Genomic DNA, 22,654 nt, shown 5'->3' with positions numbered 1-22,654 from the left:
TTATAAGAGCTCCTGAAAGAGGCTCTACACATAGAAAGAAACAACCAGTACCAGCGACTCCATAAACACACCAAATGGTAAAGAGCATCAACACAATCAAGAATCTGCATCAACTAATGCACAACACAGCCAGCTAGCATCAAAATGGCAGGATCAAATTAACACATAACAATATTAACCTGAAATGTAAATGGGCTAAACATCCTAATCAAAAGACAAACACTGGCAAACTGGATAAAAAGCCAAAACCCATCAGTGTGCTATATCCAGGAAACCCATCTCACATGCAAGGATACACAAAGGCTCAAAATAAAGGGATGGAGGAAGATTTACCAAGCAAATGGAGACTAGAAAAAAGGAGTTGCAGTTGTCGTCTCTGATAAAATAGACTTTAAAGCAACAAAGATCAAAAAAGACAAAAAAGGACATTACATAATGGTAAAAGGATCAATGCAACAGAAGAGCTAATGATCCTAAATATATATGCACCCAATACAGGAGCACCCAGATACATAAAGCAAGTTCCTAATGACTTACAAAGAGACTTAGACTCCCACACAATAATAGCGGGAGACTTTAACACCCCATTGTCAATATTAGACAGATCAACCAGACAGAAAATTAACAAGGATATCCAGGACTTGAACTCAGACCTGGAACAAGCAAACCTAATAGACATTTACAGAACTCTCCACCTGAAATCCACAAAATATACATTCTTCTCTGCACCACATCACACCTACTCTAACATTGACCACATAATTGGAAATAAATCACTCCTCAGCAAATGCAAAAGAACGGAAATAATAACAAACAGTCTCTCAGACCACAGTACAATCAAGTTAGAACTCAGAATTGAGAAACTAACTCAGAACTGCACAGCTTCATGAAAACTGAACAACTGGCTCTTGAATGTTGACTGGAAAAACAGTGAAATGGAGGCAGAAATAAAGCTGTTCTTCAAAACCAACGAGCACGAAGACACAGCATACCAGATTCTCTGGGACACATTTAAAGCAGTGTCTAGAGGAAAATATGTAGTAATAAATGCTCACATGAGAAGCAAGGAAAGATCTAAAATCAACACCCCATCGTCAAAATTGAAAGAGCTAGAGGAACAAGATTAAAAAAACTCAAAAAGTAGCAGAAGACAAGAACTAACTAAGATCAGAACTGAACAGAAAGAGTTAGAGACACAAAAAACCCTTCAAAAAAATCAATAAATCCAGGAGCTGGTTTTTCAAAAAAATCAACAAAATCGACAGACCACTAACCAGATTAATAAAAAAGGAAAGAAAAAATAATCAAATTGATGTAATAAAAATCGATAAAGGGGATATCACCACAGATTCCACAGAAACACAAACCATCATCAGAGATTATTACAAACAACTCTATGCACATAAACTAGTAAACCTGGAAGAAATGGATAAATTCCAGGACACCTGCGTCCTCCCAAGCCTTAACCAGTAAGAAGTTGAAAACCTGAATAGACCAATAACAAGATCTGAAGTAGGGGCAGCGATTAAGAGCCTACCACCTAAAAAAAGCCCAGGTCCACATGGGTTGACAGCCAAATTCTACCAGACACACAAAGAGGAACGGCTACCACTCCTTCTGAAACTATTCCAAACAATCCAAAAAGAGGGAATCCTTCCCAAATCATTTTATGAGTCCAACATCATCCTGATACCAAAACCTGGCAGAGACTTAGCAAGAAAAGAAAACCTCAGGCCAATATCCATGATGAACAAAGATGCAAATATCTTTAGTAAAATACTGGCAAACGGATTGCAACAGCACATCAAAAAGCTTATCCACCATGAATAAGTAGGCTTCATCCGGGATGCAAGGCTGGTTCAACATACGCAAGTTTATAAACATAATTCACCACATAAACAGAGCCAAAGACAAAAACCACATGATTATCTCAATTGATGGCGAAAAGGCCTTCGACAAAATTCAACAGCTCTTTATGCTAAAAACCCTCAATAAACTAGGTATTGATGGAACGTATCTCAAAATAATAAAAGCTATTTATGACAAATCAACAGCCAATATCATACTGAATGGGCAAAAACTGGAAGCATTCCCCTTGAAATCTGGCACTAGACAAGGATGCCCTCTCTCACCACTCCTATTCAATATAGTATTGGAAGTTCTAGCCAGGGCAATCAGGCAAGAAAAAGAAATAAAGGGTATTCAAATAGGAAAGGAGGAATTCAACTATCTCTATTTGCAGACGACATGATTGTATATCTAGAAGAACCCATCATCTCAGTCCAAAATCTCCTGAAACTGATAAGCAACTTCAGCAAAGTCTCAGGATACAAAATCAATGTGCAAAAATCACAAGCATTCCTATACACCAATAACAGACTTAAAGAGAGCCAAATCAAGAACAAACTGCCATTCACAATTGTTACAAAGAGAATAAAATACCTAGGAATACAACTAACAAGGAATGTAAAGGACCTCTTCAAGGAGCACTACACACCACTGCGCAACGAAATAAGAGGACACAAATGGAGAAACATTCCATGTTCATGGTTAGGAAGAATCAATACCATGAAAATGGTCATACTGCCCAAAGTAATTTACTGATTCAATGCTATCCCCATCAAGCTACCAATGACCTTCTTCACAGAAGTGGAAAAAACCACCTTAAACTTCATATGGAACCAAAAGAGAGCCACATAGGCAAGTCAATTCTAAGCAAAAAGAACAAAGCAGGAGGCATGACACTACCAGACTTCAAACTATACTACAAGGCTACAATAATCGAAACAGCATGGTACTGGTACCAAAGCAGAGATATAGGCCAATGGAACAGAACAGAGGCCTCGGAGGCAACACCACACATCTACAACCATCCGATCTTTGACAAACCTGACAAAAACAAGCAATGGGAAAAGGATTCCCTGTTTAATATATGGTATTGGGAAAACTGGCTAGCCATGTGCAGAAAGCAGATATTGTACCCCTTCTTGACACCTTACACTAAAATGAACTCCAGATGGATTATAGACTTAAACATAAGACCTAACACCATAAAAACCCTAGAAGAAAACCTAAGCAAAACCATTCAGGACATAAGTGTAGGCGAGGACTTCATGACCAAAACACCAAAAGCATTGACAACAAAAGCCAAAATAGACAAATGGGACCTAGTCAAACTCCACAGCTTCTGCACAGCAAAAGAAACAGTCATTAGAGTGAATCCGCAGCCAACAGAATGGGAAAAAATTTTTGCAGTCTACCCATCTGACAAAGTGCTGATATCCAGAATTTACAAAGAAGTAAAACAGATTTACAAGGAAAAAACAAATAAGCCCATTCAAAAGTGGGTGAAGTATATGAACAGACACTTTACAAAAGAAGACATACATGAGGCCAACAAACATATGAAAAAATGCTCATCATCACTGGTCATTAGAGAAATACAAATCAAAACTACATTGAGATACCGTCTCACTCCAGTTAGAATGGTGATCATTAAAAAATCTGGAGACAACAGATGCTGGAGAGGATGTGGAGAAATAGGAATACTTTTACACTGTTGGTGGGAGTGTAAATTAGTTAAACCATTGTGGAAGACAGTGTGGCAGTTCCTCAATATCTAGAAACAGAAATTCCATTTGACCCAGCAATCCCATTACTGGGTATATATCCAAAGGATTATAAATCGTTCTACTATAAGGACACATGCACACGAATGTTCATTGCCACACTGTTTACAATAGCAAAGGCCTGGAAACAACCCAAATGCCCATCGATGATGGACTGGACAGGGAAAATGTGCAACATATACACCATGGAATATTATGTAGCCATCAAAAATGATGAGTTTGTGTCCTTTGTAGGGACATGGATGAACCTGGAAACCATCATTCTCAGCAAACTGAGAAAAGAACAGAAAATCAAACACTGCATGTTCTCACTCATTGGTGGGCGTTGAACAATGAGAACACATGGACACAGGGAGGGGAGCATCACACACTGGGGTCTTTCAGGGGGAAATAGGGGAGGGACAGCAGGGGATAGGGAGTTGGGGAGAGACAGCATGGGGAGAAATGCCAGATATACGTGATGGGGAGGAAGGCAGTAAATCACATTGCCATGTGTGTACCTTTGCAACAATCTTGCATGTTCTTCACATGTCACACAAAACCTAAAATGCAATTAAAATAAAAAAACTATAATATAAAAATTCTCCTGAAAATTATTGAGAAAACCCCCAAATACCAAGAGAAAATAAAACAGAATACAGGTACATGTATGTCAGAGGAAACACATTCTTGTCAATAATAAATTTTTAAAGTTTATCTTAATAAATAAATGCAAGTTAAAACAATGGTGAAATTTCATATTTTACCCATCAAATTTCCAAAAATATGTCAACTCCTAAGTAAAATGTAAGAAAAAATCTCACACATTGCTATAAAGATTATCAATTGGCATGACCTGCCTAAAAAGTAACTCCTAAATATGCATTAAACATTATAAAAATACTTTTATTATTTGAAGTTCCTTCTCTAGAAATCTAGCCAAAGAATTTATCAGAGACATAAACAAAGATCTGTGTTGTTTGTTTATATCCGTGATTATTTCTTTGGCTAATTTCTGGAGAAGAATATTAAATTGCCATTTTGCACATGTATTTTACAATATTTATAATAGCAAATTATTGGAAATAAAACAATACAGAAATAATCTAATAATCCACTTGCATAAAAATTCATTTGTTTTCATATATGTGTAGACGTATGTATATGCAGGCATAGACATATTCATTTTTCTTTTTTTTATTTGAGATAGAGTCTTGCCCTGTCTAGGTTGGAGTGCAATGGTGCTAATCTCAGCTCACTGCAATCTCTACCTCCTGGGTTCAAGCCATTCTACTGCCTCAGCTTCCCAAGCAGCTGGGATTACAGGCGTGTGCCACCATGCCCGGCTAATTTTTTGTGTTTTTAGTATAGACTGGGTTTCACCATGTTGGCTAGGTTGGTCTTGAACTCCTGACCTCGTGATCCACCCCCGCACCCAGCCGATAAATTCATTTTTCTAATATCTATAATATATATGCATAAATATACAGAAAAGTGTTGAAGTTACTCAAAAGTTGACTTTTTTTTAAGTTCTATAACATGGATTGTCTTAATAATCAAAAGCAAAAAACATTTAAAACAAAATTTAATTTGATTCTATTCATTCATTTTAGAGCATACTCATACATAATTACATTAAGAAAGTAATCTCTTACCTGTTCTGAACAGTTAAGAATTGATAGTATCTTAGAATATATGAAAATAATATTTTTCAAAGTAGCTGGATGAAAAGCCTATGTCATTATTTTTGAATTTGGGGATTATTTCATATATAATTTCCTCTCATTTTTGTGCCCTTTAGCTTTTCCTCCCAACTCAGATTCCTTCAATTATTCTATCATCTATCTATATTTCTTCATTCTTTGGTGTCCACATCATTAAAATGAGAGAGGATTTGACCGCAAGCTTATAATCAATGAGATCACCTCTGCTGCTCGACATAAAACAAGAGTTGTTGTAAAAAATGTAGTTCATTGACTGGCAAACAACTTTAGAGGTCTTCTCTTGTTTACCTTTAAACTTTCAATTATGAAATCAAAGATTTTTTTTAGTACTTTAAACCTTTACATTCCAAATAGATTGACATCATATTGCTACTTATCTCTAAAACAATTTTATCTGAAACTTTTCTTTTTCACAAATATGAATAACTGTAGACTTTTTCTAGCAATGGAATATATACTACTTAAGTTTTGGAACAAATAAGGCTTTCAGTATCCAAATTACTTAGTTGTCTTTCCCATTTGACCTTTCTTCACATCAGCAGAATCAAAAAGAAAAATCAAAGGACCTCCATAACCCTAAACTTAAAAGCATCAGGAAACAGATTTTACGCAAAATATTTCCCTGAGGCCAAAAGATGAGATCACATAGCTTTTCTTTGGTTTCCTAGCAGCTTAATTCTTTGACTTGGCACTTTCTGATAAAATAGCAGTCAGACTCTAAATGATAATACTCTATAGAGTGATAAATTGAAGTGAGCTTGTCCATTAAACCACAAGATAGTGTGCATTTATGAAGTTAATGGCAAATGATCTTTTTCTGTATTAATGCATTACTTAATTCACTATAATTATTGATCCCTAAAAGCTATTCTTTGTACTAAAGTGCTTTAGCCAAAGTGCATTAATAGAAAGTTCATTATTGACCTCATAAAATGACACACACAAGCAAAAGAAAAATAATTAGAGGAGTTAAGTCACATAGAGAAAAACATGAATATGACATACATCACTGGAAATCCTTCAATAGAAATAACATATGAACAAGTAGTATAAAGACCCATCTAAGGCTTGCAGAGACTGGGTTCTGTCCAAAGCGGAATCCAACTCAGATTTCCTGCAGGAATACTGCAGTGATCAGTCACATAGCAGACATGAGGAAGTAGAGAAACAAAGGTAGTATGTGAAAACACATTTTTAGTAGACCTCAGGCCAAGCCCTATAAATCTACAAATAATGAATTTGGAGGGGAAGAGTATGTCCCTGCAAGTACAGTAATTCTTCTTTATCTAATAAGGCATATGCCACACTCAAGTGTGCATAAACTATTTGATGTTTGTTCCATTTGTACCACATGTGGCTTCATAGGAATACCTGGGACATGGTTGATGTCAAAGAGAACAAATACTACCACAGCTAGACGAGGAAAAGTTATACCGTATTCCTTTGCTAAAGGAACAGTATTCACCTCTACTAATCTATGATTAGGAAAAAGTTCCAATCAGCAGTTGGAATTAGATAAATTAGAGCTGATGTAACTAGAAATTTTATGCTCAAAAAGAAAAACCTTATTCTAGCAAACAATATGGCTTGGCAAGCATTATGAAACAAATTCAAATTCTAGCTATTCTAAGTTTACCCTAGAATATATTTACTAGGTAATATCACAATAGAGATAATTTCAATTCATCATTTTTTAAAATCTTATAATCTCATCTTATAGATAACATATACAATCAATTATGCATCAATTATTTCTAATACTTAATAATTCATTTGATATTATAGCTTAAGTATTTATCCCAAAGTTCTTTTGTTGTTCCTTTACTACTGTCTTCTTGTCAGGGTATTCCTTGGAGATCTGTTTTAAAGCTATTATGAGAAAGATTAGAAGGAAATACATTATAGAAGGCACATGTTGAACAATATATGTCTAAGAAAGAGGTCAAATAGATTGATAAGCCCTTTAAAAAGGACACTCAGAAAAACTACCACAGATCTGTTGATTTTTGCAATGTTGTCTGTTGCAATTATTTTTATCCACTTTCAAAAAAGAATGTTTATTACATCTAATACTATGACAACTGTAATGTTGTGATGTTTTAAAAACTGTTTGCTGTAAGTCAATATTAAAGCAGTGAGAAACACATCTTGAAATGTTCTTAGGTATATTTAATATTCAGATTTAAGTTCTTCATTATTTTATCTATGCATTTTAGAAGATGGGAAAGCTCCTATTCTCCTGAATCAAAAGCCAATGACTAAAACTAAAATCTCAAACCTAACCTAACCTAACATCCAGGTTCCAGGTTGGGAGGGTACCCTATTGGTGGTGGAAAAACAAAGACTAATTTTCAGCCAGTGTTTTTTTTAACAAATGGCAGTTCCCCATATGCAGCATTATTCCCAAGATAAAATGAGTTATATTCTTTCTTCTTACTACTGCATATAGGCCTCAGGCTGTACATCTTGTTTTTATATTTTTGTAGTAATATTATGTTTGATGAAAAATTTCAATCTGATCTTCTCCAGTGTGATGCTTGGGCATGTGAGATATAAAGATATTTGGGGCATAAGAACAGGATAGCTCACAATGTGACTGGTCCCAGGCCTCAAATATTGTCTCAGAGAATCATGTGAAGCATGCTTGATTTTCAAATCTACATCTTCCTCTCTTATTCTGCATTTAAAAAATTCTTTCATACTGTAGTTTCCTTATCATTTCAAAGGAAGTATGTGTTTTCCCTTGCAATTGAGTCAGGATACTATGGGAAGAGAAAAAGATATTAATTAGAAGCAGTAACATATTATTTTAAAAATCAAGCTAAAATACTACTCAGGAACTTTATAAGATTCTGCTTGCCCTGTGGAGCTTGTGGCACTTACAGGGGTGAAGAGCCATCGTCATCTGTGATTTTAGTACCCCACTCAATAATTTCACTTTATTATTCTCTTCATCACTCTTCAAGGCTCTTCAATCTTTCCAGTTTTATTTTCAGTGTTTTTCTTCAGCATCAAAATCTTATTGAAATAAAATCTGACTGTGGAATCATTATAGGATTTGTTGACAGTGGAATTGTTAAGTTTGTATGAGCATCTCCTTTGTCTCTTATATCTTCATTCTTTTAAGGGCATAACATAAAACTATTATTATTCCTTTTGTGGGAAGAAATGTTTTTCTGTATGTTCTAAAATAGAAGCTAGAGAAATCACACAGCACTAAATCCTGAAATTTTTAGATCAAAGCTAGCACAGATAAATAAAACATGGCTACAATGTTTACATTGTCTACAATGTCTACATATAGATTACAATTTTTCATTTATAGAGATGATAGTTATTTAAACAAACCAAACACTATACCCAAAAATATGGCACATAAGGACTAATGGAATCACTAGAGTCAGGGAATAAAAAGAGATTTACAATTTCTAAACATTTTATGGCTTCACTTCATGGATTAGGAAAATTTAAAAAGAAGAAATAGGAATTTAAACTTTAGAGTGCACAGAAATCACTTAAGGTGAAAGGTAAAACTATGGTTCCCTCATGCTCCCATCAAAGATTCTAATTTAATAGGTCTAGTGGGAATCTGCCTTTTAGCAAAAGTTCTCAATGATTCTGATTCAAAGACTGTTTGAGAAACACATAAATAAATGGGTAGAACTCAGGGACCTTGACTCCAAGTTCAATATTGTTTCTGCTACACTACAAGATCTCTGACTTTTATGGATTTTTTAAAACTCAATTTTAAACAAAGTGCTATGAAACCTGATACCTAAGTTGAATACATTAAAATTCCACAGTGATCACCAAGTTTTGGCCATCACTTACAGAAATCAGTAACTAGAAACTTCATTCTCTCTTCCAACTTGACTCCATTCATTTAGTTACACAGCAGTCACTTGGACTATTTCCATATTATTGTGGTTCTGGCTACAGAGAGGAATGACTAAGATCTGATTGGTGATTACTGATCAAAGATATAGCTGGAGACTCTAAACGTGATTTGGGCTAGAACAGAACCTCTAACAAGTGGTGAGTTTATAGGATAACACCACCTTGAAAAGAACTGCCCTGGGAACATATGAGATATTGGTAGCATTTGACTTAACATCATTAAATGTACTCTGGTTTTGTTTTTTTTTTTTTTTTTAAAAAAGGACTGTACTTCACTGAAACTTGATTTATTTTTAAAATGGAAAATCATTTAAAAACTTTACCTTCTATAGAAACTTCGAAAATAAAACTGCAGCAAAATAGAATCTGGAATGACACATCAAATGTATGAAGCAATTTGCCTATGGAGAGGAAACAATAAACCACTCCACCTTCAACCAGCTTCATACTTTACCTCCCTGAGGCAGAGTCCTTGCATGTTCTACCTTAATCAATTAGAAAAACAACCAAATCTAAAATCGTGTGAAATGTAAGAAATGTAGAGTTTCTTTTATTTTCAGAGTGGGAGAGAAAGCTGAGTTGTTTAGCTAGGGATAATTATCAGCTTCTTGCAATTTAAATAAACACAGAGCTTTTAATTCTTTAATTATCTGTATTTAAAATACCACACCTCCAAAAATAAGTTTCTTTTCACAAGAATGAGAGTAGTTTGTTGGAAAGAATTTAAGAACCAGAGTCAAAGTCTTCATTCTACCACTAATTTGAACCTCCAAAAGGCTCGGTTGCTTTACCTGTATAATATGTGAAATCATCTAAGACTTCAAGGAGATTAAATTATAAAAGCATTTGCAAAGCATAAAGCCATCTTGTTACAACCCATCTATATTTTAATTTTCTAGTTATGGAATCTATTTCCATTTTTTTAATGTTTCTAATATAATTATAAGGCATTATCAAATTCTTTAAAGGTTTCAGCTGCTCTGCTAAGTACACTGGACTGTGCATCATGGGACCCTTCCATCAGCACTCCCATTGTCCTACAGTACAAAGTCACATTGAAATACCCTGGAGCATTTTAGACAAAGACCACTTCAATTTGGTTATTGTCTTAGTCCATTTTATATTGCTACAACCGAATACCAAACACTGAGTAATGTACAAAGAAAAGAAATTTGCCTCCCACTGTACTGGAGGCTGGGAAGTCTGATATCAAGATGCTAGATCGGATGAGGGCCTTGTTGCTGAAACACTCCATGATGGTAGGTGAGAGGATAAGAGAGAGAGCAAGAGAGGGCCAAATTTGTTTTTATAATAAACCCAGTCCCACAATAAGGAACCTACTCCAAAGATGATGAAATTAATGCATTCATGAAGGCAGAACCTTCATGACCTTCTGAAAGGTCCCACCTCTCAACACTGCTGTATTAAGAATTAGGTTTCCTTAATACACATGAACTTTGGGAGACACATTCAAACCACAGGAGTTATCTATGCTCTGTGAAGTACTCTTGAACATGAAAGCCTCTGAGTGTTAACTGACACTTTCATTTTGAATTGGAGAGTCTCTATAAATCTCCAACATTTTTAAATGTCATATTGTACTTCTTATTTTTTGCTTGATTTTCTTTGCTTCCAAAGGAAATATAGTACGATTACACAGACAGGATTACTTCTTTCAAGAACAATACACAGGAAATGCAATCCCCAGAGCTATATCTGCTTAATATAACTTTAGTTGGGAAGATAAGATTGCTACAGAATTCCAGAATTCAGGTTTATAGTTCCTCATTTTATATACTCTTCTTAAATCTTTCTTCATGCATGAATTAAACTCACATACTTTTCATTGAAAACAATCTTACTTTTTTTAATAAGTGCAAAATATAGTCAATGAATTTTAGTCTGTATTTATCAATTAACTGCCCTAAAAAATGCAGAAGAGAGGTGGGGTTGAGACTATCCTTTTCAATAGGGAAAAAGTATCAGGTACTTCATGTCATCTAAGTAGTGTGGATAGAAATTATCCGTGTTAGGAAATGGAGAAATCACAGAGGTCTGAGTTAATCTAAGACAGATTCCATGAAGAAGCTAAAAGTTCAACTGAACTTTAAAGGAAAAGTTTAATTAGGTAAGTGCAGAGTGGGTTAGAGATCATTGTAGGCTGGAAAGCTGAGAAAAGGTTGGAAGAGGGAGCTGTCTAATTTGGAAAACTAATTTGCCAGGAACCAAGGTTTGCTTTAGGGATAAATTTATGAAGACAAATTGGCACTATTATGTAGAGGATTAGAACTACTATGAACCTTGGACTTGAAAATTTTTAAAAGAAAACTATCAAACTAAGATTTAGCCAATCTTTAAATTTTAAAAAGCTATAATTAATAATATAGTAAGTTCAAGTTTGCATAATGTTTAAGCTAGTAATAAGAGTTTGGCTTTGTGTCTCCACCCAAGTCTCATCTTCAATTGTAATCCCATAATCCCCATGTGTCATGGGAGGGACCCATGGGAGGTAATTGAATAATTGGGGCAGTTTCCACCATGCTGTTCTCATGACAGTGAGTGAGTTCTCATGACAGTGAGTGAGTTCTCATGAGATCTGATGGTTTTGTAAGTATCTGACATTTCCCCTGCTGGCACTCATCTCTCTCCTGCCACCCAATGAAGAGGTACCTTCTGCTGTGATGGTAAGTTTCCTGAGGCCTCCTTGGCCATGTGGAACTGTGAGTCAATTAAACCTCTCAATAAATTATCCAGTCTCTGATATTTCTTCATAGCAGAGTGAGAACAGACTAACACAGCAAGCATTTGAAAATATTAGCAAAATCACAGTATATATATGTACAAATTTAAAAATTAAGTAATGATATGCGATCGATCAGTGAACACACACAAAAAAATCTAATTTGAGTACCTAAAATAAGCTACAATAGCCAATTGTTAGAAAATCTGACTTCTTTTATGTTCAGTTGTTGAAGTCAAATTTCTGAGTACATAAATATGTGGTCTAAATTGACTTTTTAAAAATTGTTAAATTTTATGAAAACGATAAATGGGATATTTTCCTTTTTTATGCCACATGCTGGTTTGATTGGATTTTTACATCACCACCAGATGTTTTAAAGTAATTTGTTCAAAAACTTTATCTTGTAAACATAGAAGCCATGACATTTAAATGTCACAAATATTTGCTAAAAAGGTCTTCATTTTCAAAATGTTAGATCAAAATACTAAAAAGAAGTACACCAAAATATTGATAGTGGATGTGTTTGAGTGTAAAGTAATGGGTAATATTTCTTCTTCTGTATATATTCTACTTTCCAAACCACCTGTAATAAACATGAATTCTTATTATAATGAACAGTAAAATAAAACAAATTCTAGTTAACAATATTTATTGTACTATTTGGAATAATTCAGCATCAAGTGACAGAAAATGCAAAATAACAAAGACTCAAACAAGATAAATGCTTATGTTCACATGAATACCCCTCAGGAACCTGGATCTCTTTCAGCTCAAGTATTCGTCATCTTGAAAATGATCCTTCAACTTCCTGGTTCAGTAAAGTTATAGCAGAATTCTAAGCAACAAGATGAAAGAAGACATGAAAAAAGAAAAAGGGCAAAGTGTATGTGCCAGCTGCTCTGCAGGACTGTATTAGTGCCACATAACAAATTGCCACAAACTTAGCAACTGAGACAACAGATATTTATTATCTCACAGTTTCCCTAGGTCAGGAGTACAAAAAGAGCTTATCTAGATACTATGCTTAGGGTTTCATGATGTTGCTATCAAGATGTTGATTGGGCTGCATTACAATCTGGGCTTTCGACTGGGGAAGAATCCATTTCCAAGATGACTCGAGTTGCTATCAGAATTTATTTTTTGTGGCTCTGGGGCTGGGGACTTCAGCTTCCTGCTGGCTGTTGGCTGGAGGCTTCCCTGATATCCTAGAATTCACAACTCCTAGAGGCTATTCATTATTTATTGAGGCCTCTTACAGTTTCTTGCCACATGAGTTTCCCCAATGTGGCCATTTGCTTCATGAAGCTAGAAAGGAGAGCCACTAGGGTTATCTGGCAGCAAGATGAAATCTTATGTGATATAACATAATGTAACGTAACATAGCATAACGTGACGTAACATAACAACATGAGTGAAATCCCATCATATTTGTCAGATTGTATTAGTTACAAATAAGTCACAATTCCTGCCCACACTCCAGGGGAGTGTATTTTACAAGGACTTGAACAGCAAGGGGTGGATACCATGGGGGCTTCTCCAGTGTCTGTCTGCCACAAGACAGTTCCCAGAAACAATCACACAGTCCTTCCTCCACAACCCATTGGCTAGAGCTGAGCCCCGCCTTGTTGGAAAATGTAGCCTCTCTTTCTGCATCATCATGTGTCCTATTACAGATGCTATTATTATAGAAGAAAGAGAGACTAAATATTGGAAGACAACTGGCAGATTGCCTTCCAATCAGAGACCTTCCAATCAAAAATCCTGTAGCAATTAGGTGAGATGAACAAAACAGCATCTGGCAGTCTCAGAAGTGGTCAAATGATGTCCTATGATTATAGCCACTAAATTTACTACTAGAGTTAGTATTTTTATAGAATAGAAACTAAATTTCCTTTTAAAAAAAAAGAAAGAAAAGGGTTTGAGTAGAAAATTATGTGCATTTTTACACTAAAATTTAAGTCTTAGGTAAGTCAATTATATCTTATAGCTAATACTTTTATTCTTACAAACATGACCAATCTGATAATCTCATCATCTTAAAAATATCATTTATTTACATATGTTTCTGTAAATTTCATAGCATTTTCTCACATTTTTTACCTTCAATTCTTTCCTCTGAAGGGTCCATTGTTCTCACTTACTAGGTGAGGTGAAGCAATCAGCCCAAAGTTAAGTAACTGGCAAGTGGCACAGCCAGAGCTGAATCCCAGGTCATGCAGCTCTACATAGATTCCACTAAACTATATTGTCAAGAAATTGATTTCACTGAAGAACAAAAATGTGAATGTATTAACCATTTGGACAAATATTTGATGTTGGTCGTGCTCCAGAAATGTAGCAATATCCAGATAATTCATGACTTTCCATTTTGTTTCTCTCTCTCTCTGCTTGCTGTGCTTGCTGTAGCCCCAACCAAAAGAAAACTGTCACCCCTACCATAGACAGGTATGAATAAAAAATATTTCTAGTACCACCCAAATCCTTTAACCCAGTTTAAGTTTGTTTTATTCTGCTGTAAGTACAAAGCTGTTACAACTTTTAGAACTCTAGAGCATCTCTGTGAACCTTATACCCTTGCCCTGATCAATAATAGAGTTAAACTCTAAATGTGTAACTTATATGTAATACCATAGACACAAACTAATAGTAGAATTTTTCAAAGATCAATCCTTAAATATATTTTACCTACAGGGCTTAAGAAAAATAAAATTTTAAGAATTGAATTCATTTGCCCATAGTATCATTTACCTTTGTCTTTCCCAGAGAGCTGAGCTGTAACCTGTGAAAGGAGTTGTTAAAGGATCATGGTTCCCAATAACCAAAATGAGACTTCAAAAGAAAAATATTTTGTGCTTGACCATTAGTTTCTGTAATTTCATTTTATTTAGGTGTTTGAGTGCTTGAGTTCAAGTGTGAGTTTTAGGGAAAATGAATGACGGCATGTACTCTCTTATCTTCCAGAATGCAAAAGGTGTGGTGCAACACTTGAATTAGCGCTGTGTGAACAGGGTTTCCACTGTCTATTTCTTCTGTTACTACTGAGTGTACTTGTTCGTGTTTGAGGGAGAAAAACGATATGCACAGATTGTTCCATTATCCAATTAAATTTTCTTTTTTATTCTCACAGTACTCTAATTGTAACTCCGATGTTTGGTGGAGAATTCAGTCAAAAAGCCTCAAGCCTAACAATACAGGCATTGATCGACTTACGACCTATGCAACTTACGACCATTCGACTTTACGACCACAACGCTAGCCACGACTGCTCCGCGTCTGGCAGCGCAAACGTTGCCATATTTTGCAATTAGGAAAATGTTTCCTACAGTACTTTTTACACCTGTATTTTGTATTTTTGTATGCACCTGTATTTTGTAATTTTGTATGTTTTGCAAATATTAAACCAGTTGTACTGGTAATGCAGTGTTTTACTTAAACCTGACGAATGTAAAAATAAGAAACAAAGTGGTATAGAGATGATACAAATGGCATAAAATGAACAAAGAAAATTATGATATATAACAATAATGAAAGAAAATTATGATAAAATATGACTTAAAGATTTTTATAACATCATTTCACAGTACTGTACATATAGCCTACTCAACTTACGACCAAATCGTGTTACGACCGGTCTGTCGGACCCAATTGTGGTCGTAAGTCAAGCACTAGTTGTATTGGATTTGTAATTCATAATGTACAGGGGATCTCAATCTTTTTTTATTTCTCTTTTTTATACCAACTTCTCATATCACTTTTTCAAAAACATATTTTCAAAGGAGTTAAACTAAATTAATTCATACAACTCCTACTTCTTGAATATTTATTTTCTTCAACCTCCTGAAATCCAAGGATTGGGTATAATGGAAATATATCATTGTAACATGGTAGAGAAAATATTCTGGAGTGTTTATGAAGCTTGTTTTCAGACAAATTGAAAGAGAAATTATCCATTTTATTCACAAAATGAATCTCTCTTGTGCTACATGGCATAAGGCCAAGCTATAAAACGATGTTTTAATGTTGCAAGCTAGATCAAAGAAACACTTTAGTGATATTTGGTCCTGCTCGAATATTACAATATAGCTTTGAAGACTCAAATTGTTCTACAATCTGGTAATTGCTTATATTTCCCATTAAGATGGAGCAAAATGACAATAATTTCAATAGTTTATGCTAAACCTATAGATATGAATATGTTTTTACTACCAAAGAGTCATCACCCAAGGCTTGTAATTAACTACATACCTACAATCAGCATGTAAGAGCTTAAAATACTCTCACATAGAGAAAAAAAAAAGCTATTTTTGAGAAAAATGCATTTAGAAATTAAACAGAAAACAATGTGTAGAGGTAATTTTTGGCTAAGAATTTTTTTTAATTTTTGACAGGATAAAATAAGGTTACTTCCTTCAGCAGGGACAGTGTAAAACACTACCTGTTACACTAAGAAAGTAATTTCTTTCTCTTCTTTAGTGTGTTTTAAATGACCATTGGTGTGCAAGGCAGTGCACCTAGAGCAGGGGGAAACACAAAACGAATGGGTAACAGAGGCAGCCCTCGAGGAGGTCACAGCACACCATCCATTCTCCCATTTCCAAATTCTGCTATTTTACCAAGACAAAGGCTGTATATTTTTTAATAAGTCATTTTATTTTCTTTGGTAGTTAATCTAATTGATGATATAAAAAACTAATTCAAATACTGAATTTACTGTATATTTATTATGATAACTATAAAAGCAGAAAATTAGCTTTGAAAATCAAATAACTTATTCAGCAATACACGTTCATTTTATAGACCTACATAAAGACACTGGGTTCTCAATAATGCTCTAATCCAGGGGTTCTCGAAGCATGGCCTCAGACAAACCCCATTTGCATCACGTAGGAAATTGCTAAAACGCACATTTTCAGGCCCTACCTCCTGGTCTACTGAATCAGAAACTCTGTGAGGCCAAGCAACCTGTGATTTAATAAGCCCTCTAGCAATATTAAGGAACACTAAAATTTGAGAATCACTATTCTAATCTAGTCTGTTAAAGTGGTGTTTCATAAAAATTAGACTTTAATACTACGAATTCAGCCTTCTTTACTTTTCACAGGAAACGTTTGCAAGGAGACTTAGAAGCAGGTAAGATTTATCTTTCTGTGGCTTTAGGGCAGCCTGAAAGGGGTATACCATCTCCTTCCTCCTTCCTCCCAACCAATCATTTTGCTGAGATTTTTGGTTTTGATGTGTTTTCACTTTGACATCTCTTAAGACAAAGTTAGAGTACATTTCCTTGCACTGAATTAGCAGTTCCTAGTTAGAATACAACTTCCATGAAATCTTCACCCTATTACCTTTAAGCAGCTTAACAGTGTCATTAATTACTATAAAGTCCACACTGAAGATTTTTAAAGAAATTGTAATCACATGCTTATTAGCTGTTTCAAGTGAGAAATACTAATGTGTCCTATATAAATGCTTGGGTTTTTTTTATATTTGTCATAATAGAATAACTTATGGCTTTAAATTAGACATTGAAAAATAGAACTCTGGAAATTAAAATCATTTTCCCAAAAGTCTTTTATAATCAGCACCCTCTACATAGAAGCATTTAGATAAAGGATAAAAACCCATCAAAAGATACAAATAAATTTTAGCTTATATAAAGCAGAAGTTATTAAATCTCTACATCACCATGAGTTGCTATTCAATACCTTTGGCCTCAGTGACTAATTACAACGATTATTTCAATATAAAAAGTACAAGTTTTACTCTTTTTTATTCTTTTTAATGATTTCTATAGGCATTTAATTTACAAGCAGATGCTTCCTTTTGTGTCTGAAGCAGGGATTCTAATAAAAATATACTGTCTCAAGGCTTCTCAGAGTTTGGAAGAAATCTGAGCCTCTTCCATTTTTTGAGATTCTCAGTATTTATATAAACAGTAATAACAGGAATGCCAAAGGTGGTTACAAAAACTGTAGAATATCCCAAAAGGTTAAACTAAACCTAATTCATTTATTCTGTTAAAAAAATATATTGCACTAGTTCATTTGGAGATGGCTCTATTTGAAGTGCTTCACAAATGTCTGGCCCTGAACTAGATGGCCTTCTCCACCTCTACTTTGGTACTGCCACAGTGTTAGACTAAACAGCCTTATCTCTCTGGAGGAAAGTTTGCTGGCCTTAATGTCCCTGGGTTAGGAACAGAAGATCAGAAAGGAGGGCTACAGGGACAATGGTTGGCCATGCTGTCTGTCCTTTCTTATCTCTCTGCTGAGCACACAGCCCAGGAGTGAAAGGAAACGTAGGCAACATATCTGCTACTACACTGGCTTAGATGACATATGTGTGCCAGTGAGGACTTCTCTAATAGAGCTATAAGATTTGACCATCTTGGTGGGGCACAGTGGCTCAAGCCTGTAATCCCAGCACTTTGGGAGGCCAAGGCGGGCAGATCATGAGGTCAGGAGCTCGAGACCAGCATGACCAACATGGTGAAACCCTGTCTCTACTAAAAATACAAAAATGAGCCCAGCGTGGTGGTGGGCGCTTGTAATCCCAGCTACTCAGGAGGCTGAGGCAGGAGAATCGCTTGAAACTGGAAGGCACAGGTTGCAGTGAGCTGAGATCATGCCACTGCACTCCAGCCTGGGCCAAACAGCAAAACTTCATCTCAAAAAAAAGAAAATAGATGAAAACAGCATGACCCTAAGCTGTTTGTAATTCCTGATGGATGGTTGGAAGGAGCAGTAGCTGGTGAAGGTAGCAACTCTCCCAAACAAAAGTGATGAGAAATTTGATTACGTCTCTTATCCAACCTAGCTGAAGAAAACCCCAAAATACAGTCATAAGAATAGTAAATATCTTATTTTGTAGAAGTTTTTCTGGTTTTTTCTTTCTGTGCAGAAGAGGTAGAAAAAGAAAAGAAAAAGTGAGTATCATTTCTGAACCTGCCTACATTCCCTGAAACATTTTATGGATTCATGTATCTTGTCCATTCTCTGAAATCTTGTAGAAGAGCCTGACCACCTATTGCTTTATCAGTGTAAGCAACTGAAGGGCAGAGAGTGATAATGCTTTTCTTTTTTTCAATATTATGTATTCCCAGAGCCATTTATTAGGTGTTCAATAATGTTTTGATTACTAAAATGATGAATGCATGGCTGCTCGGAAGACAAGGCAGGCTCTCTCTCAGGTAAGGAATACATAGAAATAAATGTAGGTTCTTAAAATTCCTGAAAGGCACAAGACTTCCAGGTGACTCCAACTAAAAACTGAAATAAATAAAACCAATCTAATACATGTTATTTGGTCAAAGAATTCTAGTAACCTGACATTTTTGTGGGCTTCCTGAAGGAGCAATTGGTTCCATTACTTCTGTAACCACTCTATAACATAGAACAAAAAGGATATATAATTTTCTGGCTTTTAAAAACAATTCCAACTAACCCTTTCAGGAATTGGGTTCTAACTGAAGATCTTGTACTATGAATCAAAATGCTCTTATAAAGTTAATAAACAACAAGAATATTTAATTTCTGTATCATCATTTGGATCTCTTTCAGTTTCAATGGGTAGAAAATGCAGTCTAAGCTGACTTAAGGTAAAAGTGAATGTATTTGTTTATGAATGAAAAATACACAGAGATAGAGCTTGTTTCAGCCAAAACTCGATTCAGAGCTCGAAAATCTCCATCTGGGTTTCACTTTTCTCCGACTCCCAGTTCTGCCTTCTTGAGTATCAGCTTTATTTTCAGACTTCACATAGAAACACGAAAAGCTCTAAGCTCACATCATCTTCATAAATCAAAGTCCAGTAGAAGACAGTCCATTTCCTTAAGGGAAGGAGAAAAAAAAAATCCCAAAATGGTGGTTTTTGTCTGATTGGCCAGACTTGGTTTACATACCCACCCATGCTACCAGGATATAAATCTACCACTGGCCAGGCCTCAGCTATGGGTCTACCAGCGAGTCAGAGCAGTGGCTGATATCACCTGAAGCAAATGGGCTGAGGGGTGGGATCAGGTGGGTGGATCTTCCAAAATAAACAGGGATACTGTTTCAACAAGAGTGAGTGTTGGGAAGCAAAACCACAAATGGCCAATACAAAGTACCATTAGTAGACCTCACTTACCAAAACTCACATGTTAGTGGAACCAAATGAAAATTTTAAAAATAATTATCATTCAATTCAGACTTCTAACCAAACTACAGTTCTGGTGAGGGCAACCTCACACCTTGAATCCAAAATGTCTCTTCAGTTGCTGGCCTTCCACTTGTCTTCAGGAGCTGGAGCACATGGCCTTTGAAAAAACTGGCGAACAGAGGAAACTTGCAGCCTCGCAGCCACCCTGTGTCCAGTGCCGACCACAGGAGCCCGACAGGCTGGGACGGGACCGCGGGTGCGCCCCACCATCCCAGTGTCGCCTCAGGGACTCGCACCCCTTTCCCTCACCGCACAGGAGGTTTTATCCTTGGCGGCTGCCGCCAACCTGCCGGGAGGGGCGGTTGGACCTGGCAACCCGGGAGCGAAACCCCTGGGGTCTCCTTATCCAGGCCCCGGGCAGCCAGATCGGCAAGGCCAGCCGGGGCGTCAGCCCGGCGGATGGAGGCGGCTTTCGTCCCCAGCTCCCACTCCCTCCCCTTCCCCGGGGCGGGAGCGCGCGGGCCTGGAGCTGGGAGGCTGCGGCGGCGGCGCGGCCGGGCGGGTCCCGGGGCCGCGGTTCAGCGCAGGAGTCCCCGGCGCGCCCGCTGCGCTCGCCCCGCAGCCGCCGCCCGAGCGGTCGGAGTCGCCACCGGCTGTGTCCGCTGGGATCCCGGCGCGGAGGGGAGGGGTCGCCCCCGCCGGACCCCGGGCACAGCGCAGTCCCCGAGCGCCGCCCAGACGCGGGCCGCCCTGGGAGCGGCTGAGGCCGAGAACCCGGGGGAAGGAGGAGCCCGCGCTGGCTGCAGCCCCAGGTAATCTCAGTGGAGGACGCGCTCCTCTCCTCGCCCAGAAACCCGAGCCGGGCGCCTTGGAAGGCGGACTCCAGAGGCGGCACCTCCACAAGACAAGTTTATCGCTGCTTGAAATGAGGGAGTTCTGAAACCAACGCTCGTTTTATTTAACCAGCTTTTTTTCTCCTGTTTTAAATAAGTTTATTTAGACAATGGAAAGAAAAAAACCAAACAGCCTCTTGGGTAGCTGTGGGTTTGTAAATGTAATCCTGAAAGTTTTTCATGGTGTGGTTATTTGCTTGCGCATATTTATTAACCTGTTAATTCTTCGGCTAGTCAGAAAATTGACATATAAAATATTCTTTGAGGGACGTTACAAGTTTGCTGTTGCATACGGGCATCCTGTTATTTATCAGCTTAGTTAGCATCTGTCTTCCCCCAGAGTGGTACTAAAGTCAGTCCCTTGGCGTCGGGTCTTGCATGTGACACTCTTGCCCTCTAGTGCCTCACCAGCTTGGTAGCAGTTTGACGGCTAATATTAATAAGATGTTACATAATATGAGAGTACTGGGCCAGGACTGGTGTTGCTGCCACTTGTAAAGTCAAAAAGCCTGAGCCGATGGTAGCGAGTGATGCTGTTTCCGTTTCTTTTCCATCTATTGCAACTTTCTCAAGCATTTTCAGCTCTGACCTTTGGTTCCAGGTAAGTGTATTTATTTATTTATACTATGCATTAATGCCTCACTCATAAATATAGGGGCTTTTAAGAGATAACTTTGTTTCCAAATTAAAAATTTCAAAATTGAACAAGTGCCTCATTTTATTCTTGAAAAAGAAATATAGAGCATTTTGATTACATTAAGTGAAACAAAGGACCGTCTCATTCAAGGATAATTTTAAAGTTTCCCTTTCATAAGATTACAGTATTAAAGAAATAACCTCTTGTAGTTGTTTAAGATATTTATCAACTTATAATGATTCTGCAGATTTGTTTAACAGATCACATGTCTGTTGCCTTGACAAAATTTTGTAAGGAACATCAGAGACTTAAACTAAACTACCTGCCTATCTACACAGTAATGATCCTCTAAAGGCTTTCTATTGGATGCAGTTTATTTTATAGACATTATTTAAAAGTATAAAATTAATAAAATTAAATGCAACTGGAAAGAATCAATCTAGGTATCAAATAGAGAAACTTTAAATTTAAAGAAAATAGATATATCTTCTATTTAATATATTCATTTTGTGGGAGCAGGTAAAAACAAAGTTACATCTTTAAGGGGTTTTCTTGGATCCTTTTTCAAATAGTTTTTCTAATAGCTAGATACTGTTTAAGCATCAAAGTTATTTAATGTCGAAAATGTATTAATATCTATATTCTTTATAAACATTGAAATGCAGCAATATATGTAATCTGGAGGAATTTAGAAGAAAACACATCTAGATAATGTAAACTGCTACATTCTTAATACATTTGTATTAAATTAAAATACAAATCAAATGTTGAGATGTGTGCAACTGATCTGGGACACGCTCTTTTTTTTTTATTTTTTTGCCTTTAGAAATATCATCTTATCAACTACTGAGCAATGCTGTTCACCACAAGAGAGCAGAATGACATGGCACAGAAACTGTAGAATATCTGATATTTAGCTGTAGGGAATTTTTTTTCTTTTTCTTCATCCATAGCTTCCTATCAATATTATATTTGAGATGGAGATTTCAGATAGAAGTTTGAAATAGGCTCCTTTT

General features: G+C 36.4%; 1 protein-coding gene and 2 long non-coding RNA genes across 5 annotated transcripts in view; 1 reads left to right on the top strand and 2 right to left on the bottom strand.

Moving 5' to 3' along the window:
• The window catches only part of LOC116560903, a 328,510-nt gene that overhangs the window by 171,464 nt on the left and 134,392 nt on the right, over positions 1-22,654 (bottom strand). The gene's annotated exons all lie outside the window — the stretch shown is intronic.
• On the bottom strand, positions 19,479-20,447 carry LOC116560904. Its single transcript, XR_004273198.1, has 2 exons — positions 20,200-20,447; positions 19,479-19,797 (listed from the first exon to the last, which is right to left on the bottom strand). It is a non-coding gene; the product is annotated as an uncharacterized LOC116560904 (long non-coding RNA).
• Positions 20,653-22,654, top strand: part of NDST3 (N-deacetylase and N-sulfotransferase 3) — a 200,517-nt gene continuing 198,515 nt past the window's right edge. Inside the window, exon 1 of one of the 3 annotated variants that reach the window (XM_032292465.1) lies at positions 20,653-20,920. The gene's annotated coding sequence lies outside the window, so the exon portion shown is untranslated. Of the gene's footprint in view, positions 20,921-20,956; positions 21,603-22,654 lie in introns of those variants that run through there. The other 2 variants (XM_032292464.1, XM_032292466.1) reach the window with 2 other exon arrangements.

The sequence above is a fragment of the Sapajus apella genome, unplaced genomic scaffold (assembly GCF_009761245.1).
Source record: "Sapajus apella isolate SASKATOON/1434 unplaced genomic scaffold, GSC_monkey_1.0 scaffold27, whole genome shotgun sequence".
NCBI lineage: Eukaryota > Metazoa > Chordata > Mammalia > Primates > Cebidae > Sapajus > Sapajus apella.
This window is presented reverse-complemented; position numbering and strand designations above follow the sequence as displayed.